Here is a 16,293-nt window from a genome sequence, read left to right as displayed (position 1 = left end):
GCTGATGCGGAATCGGGTGGAGGTGCAAAGTCGATTGATCTCTATTGCACTATGTATCTCATTTCTCGAATGGACAATGTATGGAACATTTGTAGAAATAATTTGATACTATTATTTTGCTAAAGCAAGTATGTTGATACGTTAAGGCGTTTAAGAGTTATGCAATATTTTAGAGTTTTCGGAAGGTATTTTTAGAACTAATTTAAATAATTTAAAAAAATAACACCCTACCAATTTTCTCTTAAATTTTTACTTATATTATGACCTTTCAGAAATCGCATAGGATACATTTTTATTGATCTGGCATCTAATGAATATTGATATTTGAAGCTTGACTAGTTTTTGATTAAAAAAACAATCATAACTTTTTACTGGTAGCTCATATGAAAAGGCTTGGTTGAGCAAAATTGTGCGCAATGATTAGTTCAACAACTCTTCTGAAGACAACTTTTCCGTAGAGCGTTTCACAAAAAAGTTAGAACAAAAAAAAGTGATTGTTCAGGAGTCACCCTACTTTTACTCGGGAAAATTGATGTAACTCGATCAAATGTAAAGCTAGAGAGGTGATTTTTTCAACAAAGTTGCTCAAAACAAAATTTCCTACAACAAAATCATTTTTGAGTCCAGTTACGAAAGTTAGATTTCAGATTTCAATCTAAATGAGGACCACCCTAGTAACTTCTTTCATCAAAAGGAGCGCCATTTGATTACAAACAACTTTCGTGAAGACACCAACTACAAAAAAACTAATATTTAAAAGTGAAAATATTTTTGTCACGCTAATTTCCCGTTTCGGACCACTGTGCATTGGGGTGCCAATAAAAAAGGGTTATCTCCAACTTCGCGAAGCTCTAGTTTCAACATGGTTAAACTTCTCAACAAAATTTGAGCTAAATCGACGCTGCGTGGGCATTTTGCAGACAAAAAATTACTTTATGGACTTGCATTGGAAAAATCTAAAGAAATTTATAAAACAAATTAAATAAGTAGATTTCATTCCCAAAAAGGTTATTGTACCGAAGTTCAGGCCGAAATCAAGAGCTTGCCATTGTCATTATTAAGTGTGACACAAACGGCTACTTTTACGAGCATTAGGGTTCTTCCAAAAGGTTGGAAATTCGACGCCATGCAAGTTGAAACCGAGACATATTGCAAGACAACGAATCGTGTCCGAACTGTTGCTGGAGTAGTGTCAAATTGGCGAATTCGAGTAATTACTTATTCGGTGAAATGGTTCAGTGAATTGATATGTGGATATTGGCTTCTGGTGGAATTATTTATTCAATTTTGCAGACGCCTTCGATGAAAAATCACGTTCGGCAAAATGGCTCATCTCTGGATCTGACCTCCGAGGCATCCGCTCATTCGGTGAACTAATCTCAAAACTATTTCGAGCGATAAAATTGCTTATTGTTATATGTTTTTCGACGAAATTATTCTATCTACGAAATAATATGCGAAAAAAAAGATCTTTGTTCAAATGTTCATTCGATAAAAAGGCCTATAATGTGTAAAAGCACACTCGGTGAAATGGCTCATTGGGTGAATCGATCATTGAAATAGTGGTACATTCGGGGAAAAGGTCATTTCGTTGAGATGATTTTCGAAGAAATTTCTCATTCGAGTGACCCATTCGGTGAAATGGTTCATTCGCAGAACTGATCTTCGGAGAAACCAATGTTCAAAGTAATTATTTTGTCAATTGAATGGCCCATTCGGTGCAATGACGAATTCACTTGTCGTAATTCAGTTAAAAGGGTCATTCGACAAATTGTTCTTAGAAGAATCTGCTCATTCAGGGAAATGTACCATTAAGTAAAATGAATAAAGCAATCGATGAACTAGCCTGAGAATAAATTTGTGCGTCGGAGAAATTGATCTTTTGATTAGACGTCAACTTATAATTAGAAAATATAACGACTTTTCAAATAACTTTCAAAATTATGCAAATTATAGTTTTTGCAGTGAATTTTCAAAGTTATACGATTTTTCATGTAAGATTTCAAAGTTGTGCGTCTTGTCTTGTCGACTGGGAATTTACGATTTTCTTTAAAAAATACGACTTTTCATAAATTTTTTTGACTTAGTTTTTGTTTTTTTTTATGCGGTCCGTATCTTCCGCCTGGAAAGGGCTTGATTTTAATGTTAAAAGGAAACAAACAAAAACTGTTTCTAAAGTCGTCCAACTAGGAAGCTTATTTAAACCTTTTTTTGCATATATTTCAGTCACACATGACGCTCAGTTTTACGTATCTGATGTGATCCTGAAGCGTTGACCAAGGTCTCACTTATGTTTATAGCTTCATGCACTCTGCGCAAATCAATTCAATTCGAAACAGTGTTCGAGTATTCGATACAAATATTGTGTGAATTGACTCTCTTTAAATATTAGCGTCCCAGCACAATTCATCAATTAAGGCGGAACTTACGCTGAACTTACATTTTCGACGACATGGAAGCATAATGTCGGTGTTGTTTGCGTTTAGTGCGATCGAAGATATTAAAGATATGAAGCTTATCTTTTCTCGAACGACAAATTTTCTAGAGACACCACATAGTGTTTAAGTTAAAACTTAACAGGAAATTCCGCTACGTTATAGTGCTAACATGGTGCACTACGTCTACCTTTTGTTTCGATCGTTTCAGAACGCCTTTAACACGTCACTTTATTCAAAGCAAGAAATTGGCACTTGCCAAATTCATATATTGTTAGAATGATACGAAAGTATTGTTGTTTTCGTTAGAGAATTAGGTCAACGAGTCATATTCTTTTTTTCGAATATTACATTTTATCACTCTTTCAAGTTCAATTTATACTGAAAGAAGAAAAAAATAACTCAAGTTTGCTTTTAGGCGAATGCGACTTACCGGGACCAGTATTTCCGTTAACAATGAGCCATATAAATAATATAATACAATACGGAACTTCAGGAGGGTTCATGCCCTTGGGCACCATCTAGATGATGTTTGTGGTATAATGCTACAAAGCATTTCACTGTAATGGCAAGATGTAAAATCCGACCAAAACTGAACGGAATTTGCATTGGAATTTGAGGAATGTCTGTGTGTGAGTATGAACTATTTTTCTCACTGCCCATTTTGCTCAGTTTTTCTTGGTTAGTACTGGGTGGTGAATCAAGTCGAAGATCAATTGACTGTCACTTCCGGTTCCGGCGACATAATGAATAGCTAAACGACAAAACGCAATTTTCCCTCTCGCTAAATTTTCTCAGAGATAGCTTAACTGACATCAATAATCCTAGGCTCGTTTAAAGGCTGCTATTATGTTAGATGATAGATTACTTTCGAAGATTTCAAATTGCCGATACTCGCGGTTCCGAAGATGTAACCGTATAAGTACCGACTAATCGCTTTATTTTTTCTATCTCCAAAAGCGATAAGTAACGCGAACAATTTTTTTAGAAGCTAAAAATTTGTTTTCTAGCCAACATTACGAGAGTGTGAAATAGTTTCTGGTAGCCAAACATCCCTAACGCCTTGAAACAAACGAAAAACTTATCATATGACAAATTTCCCCCCCCACTGTCAATTACAGCATTTTCCTGCGCATAACCCAAAATAAAATGGCAAGAATTTCAACCTGCTGCAGTTGCTGTTGCCACGACGAATCGGAATCCGATTTGGGAGAATCATCTGGCTCTGTCGCCTCGAATGAAGCCAGCGACCCGAAACGTATAGTCGTCGTCAGTTGGAAAAAATAAAACTTAACATAGAAACAGAAATTTACCGAACCGAAGTTCGAAGAAGAAACCTAGTGACAAGATTTGATCATTTTATGGAAGGTTCGCTGGTAAGATGGTGCGATGGTGGCTGCCGGTAAGCCAGGAAAGAAACGGGAACGAACAGTAAAAAAGACAGGAAACTTTGTCCTTTCTTCTGTTGTCGTTTCTTATAAAATTTTCATCACAAATTTTCCCCGACCGTTTGCTCGGCTCAGTCGTAAGCCCATTCTCGTATCCCCGGATGACGGGTTTTTAGTAGATAGAAAAAAATACGTAAAGAAACGGAAACAATCGGCCGATCGATACTTTTATGTACTGTCATTCACTGGTTGTTTCTGAGGTGAACTCAAGACTGATTGTGCCGGAAGGTGCAACCATCGAACGGAATCGTGAAGTTTCCCAGTTTGAATCTGCCGTGATCTTTTCGTTTCACGTTAATCGCCCTGGATAAACCTGGGAAAAGTAGCCAGCACATTGAGGCCTGCTCCTTTCTAACATGGTCATCATCATCATCATCATCATCATCATCAACATCATCGTCACCATCTCCTTTCGTCTTCGTGGTCGTCGTTTTTGTATTATTCTTTTCAAACTAATTAAAATTTTGATTAAATCCCAAACTTATCACTTGCACGCAGTGGCATTTGCAGCGCCACCAGTCGCAGTCGAGAAACAAGGAAGAGGTTATTCATCCTGGTTCCCAGATCGGTAATAGGAAAAAGTCGACCGTACCCGCAGTCAATTAAGAAAACATTCCCATAGACACGAGAGAAACAAAAAATGTGCAGTTTATTTTTATGTATTCTTTATGAAGAAGAACATCTCGTTTCGTTCGACGCACAACATCAGTAACGTGGTATGTGGCTTGAAAAGTTAGGGACGTTTAATGCCATTCGTGATTCGTTTGTTCATGATTTTCTCCTGTTTGAGCTTCTGAGTATAGCCGGAACAAATTCGAGCAGAAAAAGGTACGGTATTGATAGTATCTACAAATTGGCATTTCTATTCTCCCCAACCAATACGTTCTCGAGTTGAGTGCGCTCTAACTAGAATCGAAACTTGGATTTCGATTAAATCAACCTCAGCCAATAGAGTAGTCATTTCCGAATAAAATAAGGAGAGAGAGTAAACGATTTCTTGGTCTTAATAAATTTATCCGATTTTTTTAACCCCGGTGTAAAAGTCGGCTTTCGTCGGCAGTGATTTGCCGAAAACGAACAGACCTTGATTGGGTACTTTTTTCCGGGATGAAACTGGAATCCAAACAAAATCCACTCCCAACTTGCGGTCAAAAATCACGTGGGCGTGATTTTGAGCCAGAGTTTTCTTTGCCGGCGAAGTGGGCGATTCCGCAAGTAAGCCCACATCATCCAAATCCTCACCGTTTTAGGCGTTGCAGCGCCGTCGGAAGGCCAACAAATCTGTGTCCATAGGAAAATTTGCCGGTCTACGACGACAATCAGCAGTAGGTAGATCATCAATCATCTACGGTTTCGGTTTCAGCACACCGGTGGACAGACGAAGGCCCGGCCGGTGTGATTCAGCCGACAGACGGTAGAAAATCGTTTGCAAAGCGTGACGCACGGCACAGGAACGCAGTAAAATATTTTCCCCACGTATAGGCCTGTTTCGTATGCTGGCTGATGGTTTTCTGTTCATTTTTTTTTTTTGGAACACCAGTCTGCGAAATTCGAACAGAATGGACACGGACCTAATTTCTTGATTTTCTTCTAGTGCTTATTACTGATGATGCCGTTAGTTATTATTTTTATTTTTGACTGACGAAAAACATATGACTCCATAAGAAAGGTTGGGAATCGAATGCCGAAAGCCAACATAAAAGGCGATCGTTCAAACTATGTCCGCTCCTCAAAAAAATATTCCATCTGCCTCAAACTTGAAAATTATGAAAATTTGACTGTCAAAAATTAAAAATTAATCATGAAATTATATCGCGAAACGTTAAAAGAACTCGATGATTTTCACAACGAATTATTTTTTTCTTATATTTGTGAAAATCAACTTTGCAATTCTACTTGAACTACCAAACGAAAATAATAACTCCAACCCAGCACAAATAGAACAAAACTGCTAACGTACCGAGAAATCGAAGACGAATTTAGTAGGAAAAAAAAAAGATCTTTCGCTACAATCAATACAACATGAATGCACTTAGTTCAAACCGGCTACCCATGTGATACGAAATCCTCTAGATAAGCACCATCTGCTGGAGGCCTGGAAGTCGTCATTTGATTTCGTTCGGCACATCAGTAAAACCATTGCGCTTGGGTGCAAAATATGACATAGTCAATAGCATTGATTTCACGATTTTTACTTAGCTGTTTATGATGAATCTCGTAGTGGCATTACCAGTTCTACATAAACTACTAATGCTACGATGAGTCGAAGACGAAAAGTGAGACAAATTTAAAAATTGTTTCGAGAGCTAGCCTTTGACCATATTTCATCTTAATTTTTCTCAAAATTTGTGAAATCCCTCATGTTCCAATGTCTGTAAATGAAATTGCATACGGAAATTGATTAACTTTATACTTCTAGCTGAGAGATTTTGGATATAAGGCTTAGAATTATTGTTCGATTGAATTAAGTTTGTGTAAGCATTTGTAATGAATCGATGTGGGTATGAAAAAAAAACAGATAAATTACAAGAATCCCAGATTAACCGAAAACGTAGTGATTTTTTAGACCATTTCGTCAAAGGCCATTTCACCGTAGATCAATTCTTCGAACGGGAAATTTAATCGAATCTTATACCAAAACTTTAAAGTTTTTGACAAAAATAATCGTCAAACGAGTCACTTTACGGAACGGGTAATTTGTTCCCAGTTCTTCACCGAAATAAGCAATTTGCAACATGAATGGGTCAATCAATCGAATGAGCATTTCAATTCACAGAATGTACTATTTCATCGAAAGTACAATTCTTTCAAAGATCAGTTCGATTTTTTCTCATTCGCTCATTCGACGAAATCGTTCATCTGACAAACTGATCTTCGACAAAATTGTTTATTCAAATAAATATTAAAGCACCGAATTATCAATTTAGCCTAATGAGCTGTTTCATTTAATGACTCTTCTAATCAAATGATCGAATTATCCGGAGAACAATTTTATTCACGGGTCAATTCACCCATTTGATGAAGCCATTTTACTGAATGGAACTTTTCACTGAACGACCCAATTCTTCAAAGAAAAATTTGCCGAATGGCACTTTTCACTGAATGCGCCATTACACTATATACCAATGTTCGACGAAGATTAATTTGCAAAGTGAATTCGTCTTTGCATCGAAGGGGCCATTCAAACGACAAAATAATCGCTTTGAACATAGATTTCCCCGGAGATCAGTTCACCGAATGCGATCAGTTCTTCGATTAAACCATATCGCCGAAAGGGTCATTTACTCGAATGAGAAATTTCTTCGAAAATTAACTTACCCAATGAGTTATCTCAGCGAAATGACATTTTCCCCGAGTGCACTTTTACAAACTTTTTTAATTGTACTAATTTGATGAATTTTTGCTGTAATATATAGGAGAAAATGAATAATATGAAAAAGGCATCATTACACCACTAGGTGGATTAAAACAGGTGGTGTTTTTGTTGCATAATCTCTGATTGATATCACCTTCTAGTACGTTGAATAACCTGCTTCGGTATTTCATCCGAATTCGATTTCCGGTTCAGGAGTAACGAGGTTAAAAAAAATATGTTATAGTCCCATAACCTTCTTGAGATTGTATGCGGATCCGATTTCCGGTCCGGGAGTAATGGAGTACAATGAACAAAAGCTTGAACAAGTTGCACTCGATTTTCTAATAGGTCACCGAACCAATTTTCACAAGTTTAGATCCAAATGTAATGTACTGATGATTTGAAGATGGAACACACAAATATAAAATGTTCATTTTTTTCTAATTTTCTCTGAACTTTATTTTCAAATAACGATTGGAACCCTGTTTAAATTCTGTCCACTTTAAGATTCAATTTCTTGTATCTCGATACCCTCCAGCATTGACTTTCGTGGAAGCACATTCTCTAACGAAGCCTATCATATTTCCCTCTGTTTCCAGATTTCCAAATAGTTGTCGATAGAATTTCAACAATTCATCAAGCGGAAAACTCGTCGAGTCTCTCAGCGGGACAGCGACAGCAGCCAGCAGAAGAAAACAAAATGGGCCAACGAATCAAACTCAAGACCAAATAAGCCGAGCGAGAGCCGAGTGGTGCGCGAGGAAGACGACGGCCATCGGAGCGACTTCGGAGATGGGAGCTTCTGCCAAAAAGGCGAGGAACGTCGTCGTCGTTGTCGTTGTGGGCAGCGAGCGCATTCTGGCGGGGCCTATAAATGTAAATTGAATAATTAAAAATAATTCCTCCTGTCGTCAAAGTCGTTCGTCCGAAAGCGTGCGGGTTCGCGAAGAAAGTGTGCAAGCGCGTGTGGAAAGGCCTGGGAAAAGTTATGGGCATTTGACATCGTGAAGAATTGCGCTACCGAACGACTGGCGGGAAGAGACCACCGAACATTCCTTTGCCAAAGACGCGGGTGGGTGAGTGCGTAGTGTGACGACCGAGGGCACACCGACCGAGGCCCCAAGGAGCACCGAAGCGAGTGAAGCGGAGGCAATAAAACCGAAGCCAATCTCAAGCAGAAAAAAACGTAGAAGATATCAGTGAAAATCAGAAACCAGACTAATTTCAAGTGGAAATTGTGTCGTTGAATTAAACTGTCCATTCTCTGTCTATCTATCTGGTTCTGTCTCTCTGTCTGTGGTGCCTCTTTGGATGGAGCACGCAATCCTGTAACGCCGAAACGGACTGACTCTGACTGGGAATCTGTAATGTTCACGGAAGCCGAAAATGTAGCTCACGGAAGCTGCCTACCGGCCTCAAGCCTGTTTGTAGTCGTGCTGTTCGCAGAAGCTCTTCGAAGGTTGTGCAATATTTTACTACGTTAATTCTTTCTATACTCGACGGCATCAGCCGGTATAACTATACTTCCGTAGTAGTTTCCTGAAACGTATTAGAGAAGAAGAAAGAAATAAATACATAGGAAAGATGTTAAATATTTGTTACTCGGTAGCTTAAGTGTAACTGTGTCAGCGAAATATGTATAAAACCGATATTTTCTATCCGATTTTTACTCAGTGTGTGTACTTTGTAGAAAAAAAAACCACTCAAATCTCATGGGGTTGTGAACGACAAAACAAAAAGAAATCTCAATCACTTTCCACTGTAAAGTTTTAAACGGAGAAAGTAGCATTAGAAAAAAAAAGTGAAAAAATTACCGTCCTTCGAAGAAAAGAAATATTTTAAATGTAGACTAGTCTCTAGGCAAAAAAAAACAGAAGAAGAAGAAGAAGAAAAAACAATAAACAAACTTCGCGCCAAGTCAAGTCAAGTGTTTGTGTGTGTTTGTGTGCGAGTTAATGTGCCAAAATCGACAAAACAAAACAACAAGAAATCACACGGGCGCAGTTAGTGATACCGGGAATGAGCAGACGAGTGACAAGCGCGAATTCGACCCGAAAGTGATTAATCTCATTAGCAGACGCGGTACAACAGCAGAATTTATTAAATAATCCCTGCCGTAAATAATATTTTTTTCCGCGTTCACGCCCCCAAACCATCATCAAACGCGACGTGACCGTGGTGTGGTGTGGCTGCTGGAAGGGCGAAATATATCTTGCGCATGGAAAATTAATTGAATAAACATAGCAGCAGACAGCGGCTTGCTCTTCTCCTCTTCCTCTAACCGTGCGCGGAGGCCCTTGCAGGAGGCGGGTTCCGGAGACCTTACACGCGTCTGCATCATCTCCTAATAAATATCAATTTTCCCGAGTGGAGTCCCCATTGGCTTATCCGAACTGTGCCGGTGGGAAAAATAACGTACTCGAAAATACGAAACGAAAAAAAAATACGGAAAAGAAAGGATCGAACGGAAGCATTATCCCATCCGTCGAGAAGGAAGTTTGTGATTAGTGGGATTACTTTATGATAAGTGGGGGCCCATTTTGGTGTAAGTGGATAGAGCGAGAAAATAAATAAATGAAAAAAACGTGGAAGATCAGGCAAATGAAAACAGTGCTAATGAAAAGCATTATTCATCGCCGAATCTGAGTGTAGAGACACATACTCCTACATCCATCCGACATACCGACAGACATCGTCCGAAAAGTGATCGTTATTCAATCGGTGCGGGGTAAAATTCAACGGGAAAAGTAGGCGTTGAAAAAAAAGGTGGTGTCAACCTGAACTGCCGCTGTTGTGGTGATTACAACGCGCATAGACACGCATCTTGGTAGGCTAGGCTGCGTGCGTTCGTGCGTGCGTCAGTCAGTCAATCAGTGAGTCAGCCGACAAAGCGTAAATCTTCGCCGCGAAGGTCAAAATCAGTAACGTAGACCGACGCCACCCAGTGACCCAGTGGCACTGGAAATAAGCGGATCTCGTCGACGGCGTTCAAAGGTGAGTGTGACCGTTTTGTGTTTTGTTTTTTTTTGCAGTGTGAAAAAATTTCAAGCGTTTCCATGCTCTCGTGGTTACGATGGAGACGCAATGTTGTTTTTGAAAATATCAAACCATGAATGTGGATCGGTGCTAATTCTTTTGCCTTTCTCCTACAGAAAGACTATGCAATCACTGTAAAAACTGACTTCTGAACGAAGACCCAGAGAACCGAGTGTCATATATCGACTTCCGGCTCCAGATTTACAGGGTGATATGCACCAAAAAAAAACAAAAAATTGTCACTCACTTATCTCAGAAATTGCGTGATCGATTTTCATAAACTTAGATTCCAACGACAGGTCTTAAGGTCCCATAGATTGCTATTGAATTTTATCTTTATCCGAATTCCGGTTCCGGAATTAAAAGGCAATATGTGCAAATTTATGAGAAGGGACGGGCATAGCGTGATGGGTAAGTCGATGTCCTTTCACGCAGCCCACCTGGGTTCAGTTCCCAACCCCCCGGGTCAGAAAATTTTTCTGGCTCGAAGACGCCAATGACCTTAAGGTTAAAACTTCTATTAAAAAAAATCTATGAGAAAATGCGCACTCATTTTTCTCGGATTTTCACAATCTAAGATGCAAATAAAAGACCTTGAAATTTTTTAAAAAGTCCCCGAAAAGTTGATCCAGAGCCAATTTTTGGTTCCGCTACTACAGCAGGATAAGTGAAAAATTTTCAATTTCATGAGTATTTTTTCAAAAGTGATGACGAAACGAGGTGCAAAAATTTCTAAAACTTACTGGTAAATTCATCTAGTTGGCAGACCTTGTTGGTTAGTGAATATATAAATCTACTGTGGACTAGTAACCGTCCACGGTTTCCGCTTCCAAACGCACCAGCAGTAGTGAAAAAAAGCTTCAAACACCGGACTCACTTCGATTTCTCAGCAACGGTTAAACCGATTTCCACATATACCTATTCAAATTAAAGCTTTTAGTGTCTTAAAAGATACTGCGCAATTTCATCCAGATCCGACTTCCGGTTCCGAAATTACAGGGCAATGAGTATCAAAACTTTCAAACTGTCATACAAAATGACGATGCAAAACCGGTACGCATCGGTACGTACTGATACGGAAAAACGCCACCGCCTAGCAAGAAGCGTTCTTTGTTCAATTTTTAAAGAGTACAGGGTTGTCACATTTCTCTCTATATTAACTAGACATAACTAACAAAAAAAGGTTAGAGAAGTTTATTCTCAAAGGAAGTTTTTTATTTTATACAAGTTAAAAAAAATACTGACAGAATCTTCTAGTGATGTTTTTGAAAATATAGGTAATATGAGAAAGCCATCCCTACACTACTAGTTGGATTAAAGAAGGTTTTTTTTTATAGATAAAGCTTGTTTTTTCCATACCGAGCTACAAACTCCTTGCCTCCTGGAGGTAACTTAACTGATGTTCAAAAACTTAGGTTCCAATGAAAGGTTTTGGAGTTCGATAGTATGTTTTTGGATTTTATCCTTCCGGTTCCATAGTTATAGGCTAATGGGCGAAAAAATATCTGTTTCAGTAGTGCATTTTGGAACGCAACTATAAAAGCAACGTGTTTCTTTTTAATTGAGCAAGAATTTCTCCCAGTTTTTAGGATTTACCAGCTGATGGTTCAGAAAACTCACCTCGATTAAAGCGAGTCCCGGACGTACCGAAAACAGTGGTAATAAACACCAAATTGAGACTAATATGTGTACTAATTAGAACTAAGAACTAAGGTCCAGAATCTTGCTTCCCAAATCAGTGTTTAGGTTCAGTTCCAAAATTTCTTAAGGAATTCAGATCCAGAATCTAGGTCTGGGATAAGAATTCATGTCCAAAACTGAAGTTCAAGTCATGTTCAGAATTCAGGATTCCCTGCCAGAAGTTCGTTTCTGGGACTCAGGTACAAAATTCAGGCCCAGATTTCGGATCCCGATTTTCACTCAGAATCTCTTATTATGTCCAGAATTCAGACGAAGAGTCAAGGTTCAGGATCTAGTTTCAGGTTCCAAAACTTCGTCAGGAGTTCTGGTTCTGAGTGTAAATCCGGGATCAGGATTCTGGCCCAGAACCAAAGTCCAAGTCCAGGTCTCCTCTGTCCTCTGTCAAGAACTTCCCGAAGCTGGGTCCAGGTTCAGAATTCATATCAATAGGTCAAGAGTTGAGGTCTAGCATCTCGTTCCAGTATCCAAGGGTTCAGACTAAGAACTTTGGTCTAGAATCGAAGTCCCGAACACAGATCCAAGGTCAGAATCTTTATCCAGAAAGTTCCTAATCGTGCTACAAAATTTAGACCTATAATCCAAGCCCAGAGTTCTGTTCCTGAATCCAAGTTCAGGAAAATAAAATAAAACTAAATCCAAAAACTAACGTCTTAAGCTCTCAGAGAAACAGTTACAAATCGAATCGTTCTGCCAACAGAACTACTGTGGATGTGATGATACACAACTCCGAAGTTTTCCCGGTAGCAAGTGACTTCAAAGTGACTTGGTATTTGATTTGAATGCTCACGGTTAATCAGAGTTAATGATTCAGTTAATCAGAGATGCCAGATCTGCGGATTTGTCTGTAAATCTGCAGATTTCGTACATAGTGCTGCAGACATTTTTTGTTGTGCAGACTTTTACAGACTTTTAAAAATCGAGTTTTTCGCAGACTTTTGAAATTGTCGCGACCTTTTTTTTTTTTTGGTTGGACAAGTCAGTTTTGCATACTATACTTTATAGAGAAATTGCTACCAGCAAGACATACTTGCTAACTGCAGATTTTTTTTTCGGATATACAGACTTTTGCAACCCTGTCTGAAGATATTTGAAATTTTGTAATCTTATTTCAATCACCTTGAGTCGACAGTTTTCTCAATTTACATAATAAAATGCACATTTATTGTATGATTTCGTCAATTCAGATTAATGTTGAGAATACATATTCCCCCTTCCTCTTGTGAATATTTTTGTGAACTTAGTTGCTAGAAATATGCTGTACTCGTAAAGAAGTACCAATTTCTCGTAAAACCTGTTTAATTTTCCTTTCCACTTTCGATGTTCGGGGCACTTGCTACACTCCCTCACCCTCAAAATAACCTTATAATCTATTTTGATTTAACTTCCTTTTTGTCAGTGAACTTACTACTGATCTCCTCAATGGTTACCGGGAGTAGTGAAGGAAGTATCTGTGCTTTTAAAAAAATATTTGGTACATTGGTGGTGGTGGTCGTTTAGTTGTCTCGTAGTTATGCTGAGACTTGAATACACTCGCGTTCATAGGCAGATAAAGATTATTTTCCCTTAGTTCTTTGAATTTTCAGGCAAAATGGAACCAGATCCTTCGAAATTATTTTAAGAAAATTGCGTTGCATTCGAATTAACAACAGCAATACTACAATCTAAAACGTCCTTGAAATTCTTGCCACTACGGTATGCAAAATGCTTCTAATGTCTTCAAAAAATATCGATTTTCGTCAAGGTAATCATGTTAATGACACCTGCTACGCTCCCTCCCCTCGTAAAAACACGCCTATGACCATCTCTGAAGAGAAAAAGGAACTTGTGCCAAGTTTGATAGCAATCCGTTAAGTACTTTCGGAGTTATGCCGTTACAAACATTACACCTCCTTTTTAGAGGGACATCCCCCTTTTAAAGTCACTTGATACATTCACCCCCCATATAATCATATCTAATATATGCTAAATGTTGTTATGGTCTTAAAAAAGTGTCGATTCTCGTCAAATTAGACCATTTTTCCATGACCTCCCCTGTTAAAGACACTTACTACGCTCCATCACCCATTGGAATACCCTTATGGTCATCACAGAAGAGCAAGAAGTATCTGTGTCAAATTTGGTGGCAATCCGTCCAGCAGTTGCGAAATTATGCCGTTTCAAACATTACGCCCCCCTTTATAAAGGCACTTGTTGCATCCGCCCCCCGTATAGTCATATCTAAGGTATGTAAAATGTTTCTATGATTTTCAAAACGACCAGGGGGGGATCAAAAGGGAGTTTGATGATACTTGCTACGCTCCCTCCCCCATAAAAATATTCTTATAACCATCTCTGGAGAGCAAGAAGTACATGTACCAAGTTTGATAGCAATCCGTTCAGTAATTCCGGAGTTATGCCATTACAGACATTACATTCCCTTTTTAAAGGCACTTGCTACATTCACCCCCCATATAATCATATCTAATATATGCAAACTGTTTCTATGGTGTTCAAAGAGTATCGATTGTCATCAAATTAGACCAATTTTTTCATGACCAGGGGGTTAAGAACACTTACTACGCTCCCTCTCCCATTAAAATACCCTTATGACCTTTTCAGAAGAACAAGAAGTATCTGTGCCAAGTATGGTGGCAATCCGTTCAGTAGTTTCGGAGTTATGCCGTTTAAAACATTACACCCCCACTTTTCAAAGGCACTTGCTACATCCACCCCCCGTATAGTCATATGTGAGACATGCAAAATATTTCTATGGACTTCAAAACGTATCGATTCTCGTCAAGTTATATGAATTTTTCTATGACACCCCCCTGTTTATGACACTTGCTACGCTCCCACCCCTATACAAATATTTCTCAATCCATCTCTGAAATGCAAGAAGCACTTGTGCCAAGTTTGGTGGCAATCCATTCAGTAATTCCGGAGTTATGCCATTACTGACATTACACCCCCCCCCCCCCCCCTTTTTAAAGGTACTTGCTACACTCTTCTAAAAAACTCACAAAACAACCACCGAAAGACATCGTATTTGGGTGGAAGTGTATGCTGAGCATGCTCAGGCTGAACGAATGTGCCGAAGGTGTTCTAAAAGTGGCAATTTTGTTTTGAAACACGAAAAACGAGCCGGAGCGATCCGTCCGTGGAAGACGAAGAACGATCAAGATCCGTCGAAAACGTAAAAGAAACGTGCAAAATTACTCGGAGTTACTCAATCAAACATTCAAAAGCAATGTGAGAATGATCCGAAAGGTAGGCAATCGGGTGCCTTATGAATTGAAGCAAAGGTCGAACGCCGTTTAAAAAAAACACTCTTCTTAATCCATCTAGTGGTGTGATAATGGCTTTCTCTTGTCATCTAAACAGTCTCATTAAAACAAGTTTCTTTATGATAATTTCGGCCAATTTTATTCGTATTCACGTCCTCCAGTTATGTCAGTGACATTACCCACCCGCTTTTTTCGATGTGATATTCGTGAGTTGGTTGCATTATTAACTGGCACAACTGGTAAAAAACATTTCACATAGAGCTCGGGCTACCGTTTCACCAAGAGAACTTACGTGTGGGTTTTTGTTAACCGTTCATCAAAGACTCATTGCCAGTGTTTTCGAGCACGAGGCGTCGTTCGGCAAAAATAAGGAAAAAGTTTCATGGCCGATAGCGGCTCGAGCACGTTTTTGGGCCATACGTTGTTAGGTCTTAGTTGCGAAGACTGTCATGTCATGTTTTTTTAGAATGGCCACCACTTTCGCCAATCTAAATAAAAAAAACGGGAATATTTATAAAGCACATAATTAATTACAAATTTCTACCTCTAATCTACCTCAGCCAACTTGGCATCGTGTTTGGCTCGTTATCGTTATTTATTTTTTAATCGTTTCATGTTTTTGCATTCAAACGCAGCTTAGCTGTTCTAACTCTCCGCTCTTAACCACGCCGTTGGATTTTTTTTTTCGTCTTCTGAAAATTCATGAAGTAAATCACCATCAAACTATCAAATCACGATTTTGAACGGTTGCGATGATTTCACTGCCTGCTAGCTTTGTGTGAATCACCTTTGGCTGGCAGGCAAACTGGCAAAACGGTAGTTCGCCTCGTGGATTGTTGTTTCGCCCGAAACCGAGACCATTCTCTACTGCAAGAGTTTCGGTATGTATGTGGAATAATTCTCGTTTAGACAGATATTCGCGACGTCGTCAAGCGTGCGAGGGAATGGGTTTCCTTTTTGTTTTTTCGTTGTTGTCTTTCTTTCTTTCATTACTCTATAATTAAAATTATAATGAAGTTAATTCGCTTGTTTTTAAGAGCACACCGCAGCGCAAA

General features: G+C 38.9%; 1 protein-coding gene across 3 annotated transcripts in view; it reads left to right on the top strand.

The window, feature by feature from the left end:
• Positions 1-16,293, top strand: part of LOC131431043 (serine-rich adhesin for platelets-like) — a 301,920-nt gene that overhangs the window by 13,164 nt on the left and 272,463 nt on the right. For all 3 annotated transcript variants that reach the window (XM_058596493.1, XM_058596484.1, XM_058596503.1), the window contains exon 2: positions 7,838-10,232. The gene's annotated coding sequence lies outside the window, so the exon portion shown is untranslated. The remainder of the gene's footprint in view (positions 1-7,837; positions 10,233-16,293) is intronic.

The sequence above is a fragment of the Malaya genurostris genome, chromosome 1, assembly GCF_030247185.1.
Source record: "Malaya genurostris strain Urasoe2022 chromosome 1, Malgen_1.1, whole genome shotgun sequence".
Classification (NCBI taxonomy): Eukaryota; Metazoa; Arthropoda; class Insecta; order Diptera; family Culicidae; genus Malaya; species Malaya genurostris.
This window is presented reverse-complemented; position numbering and strand designations above follow the sequence as displayed.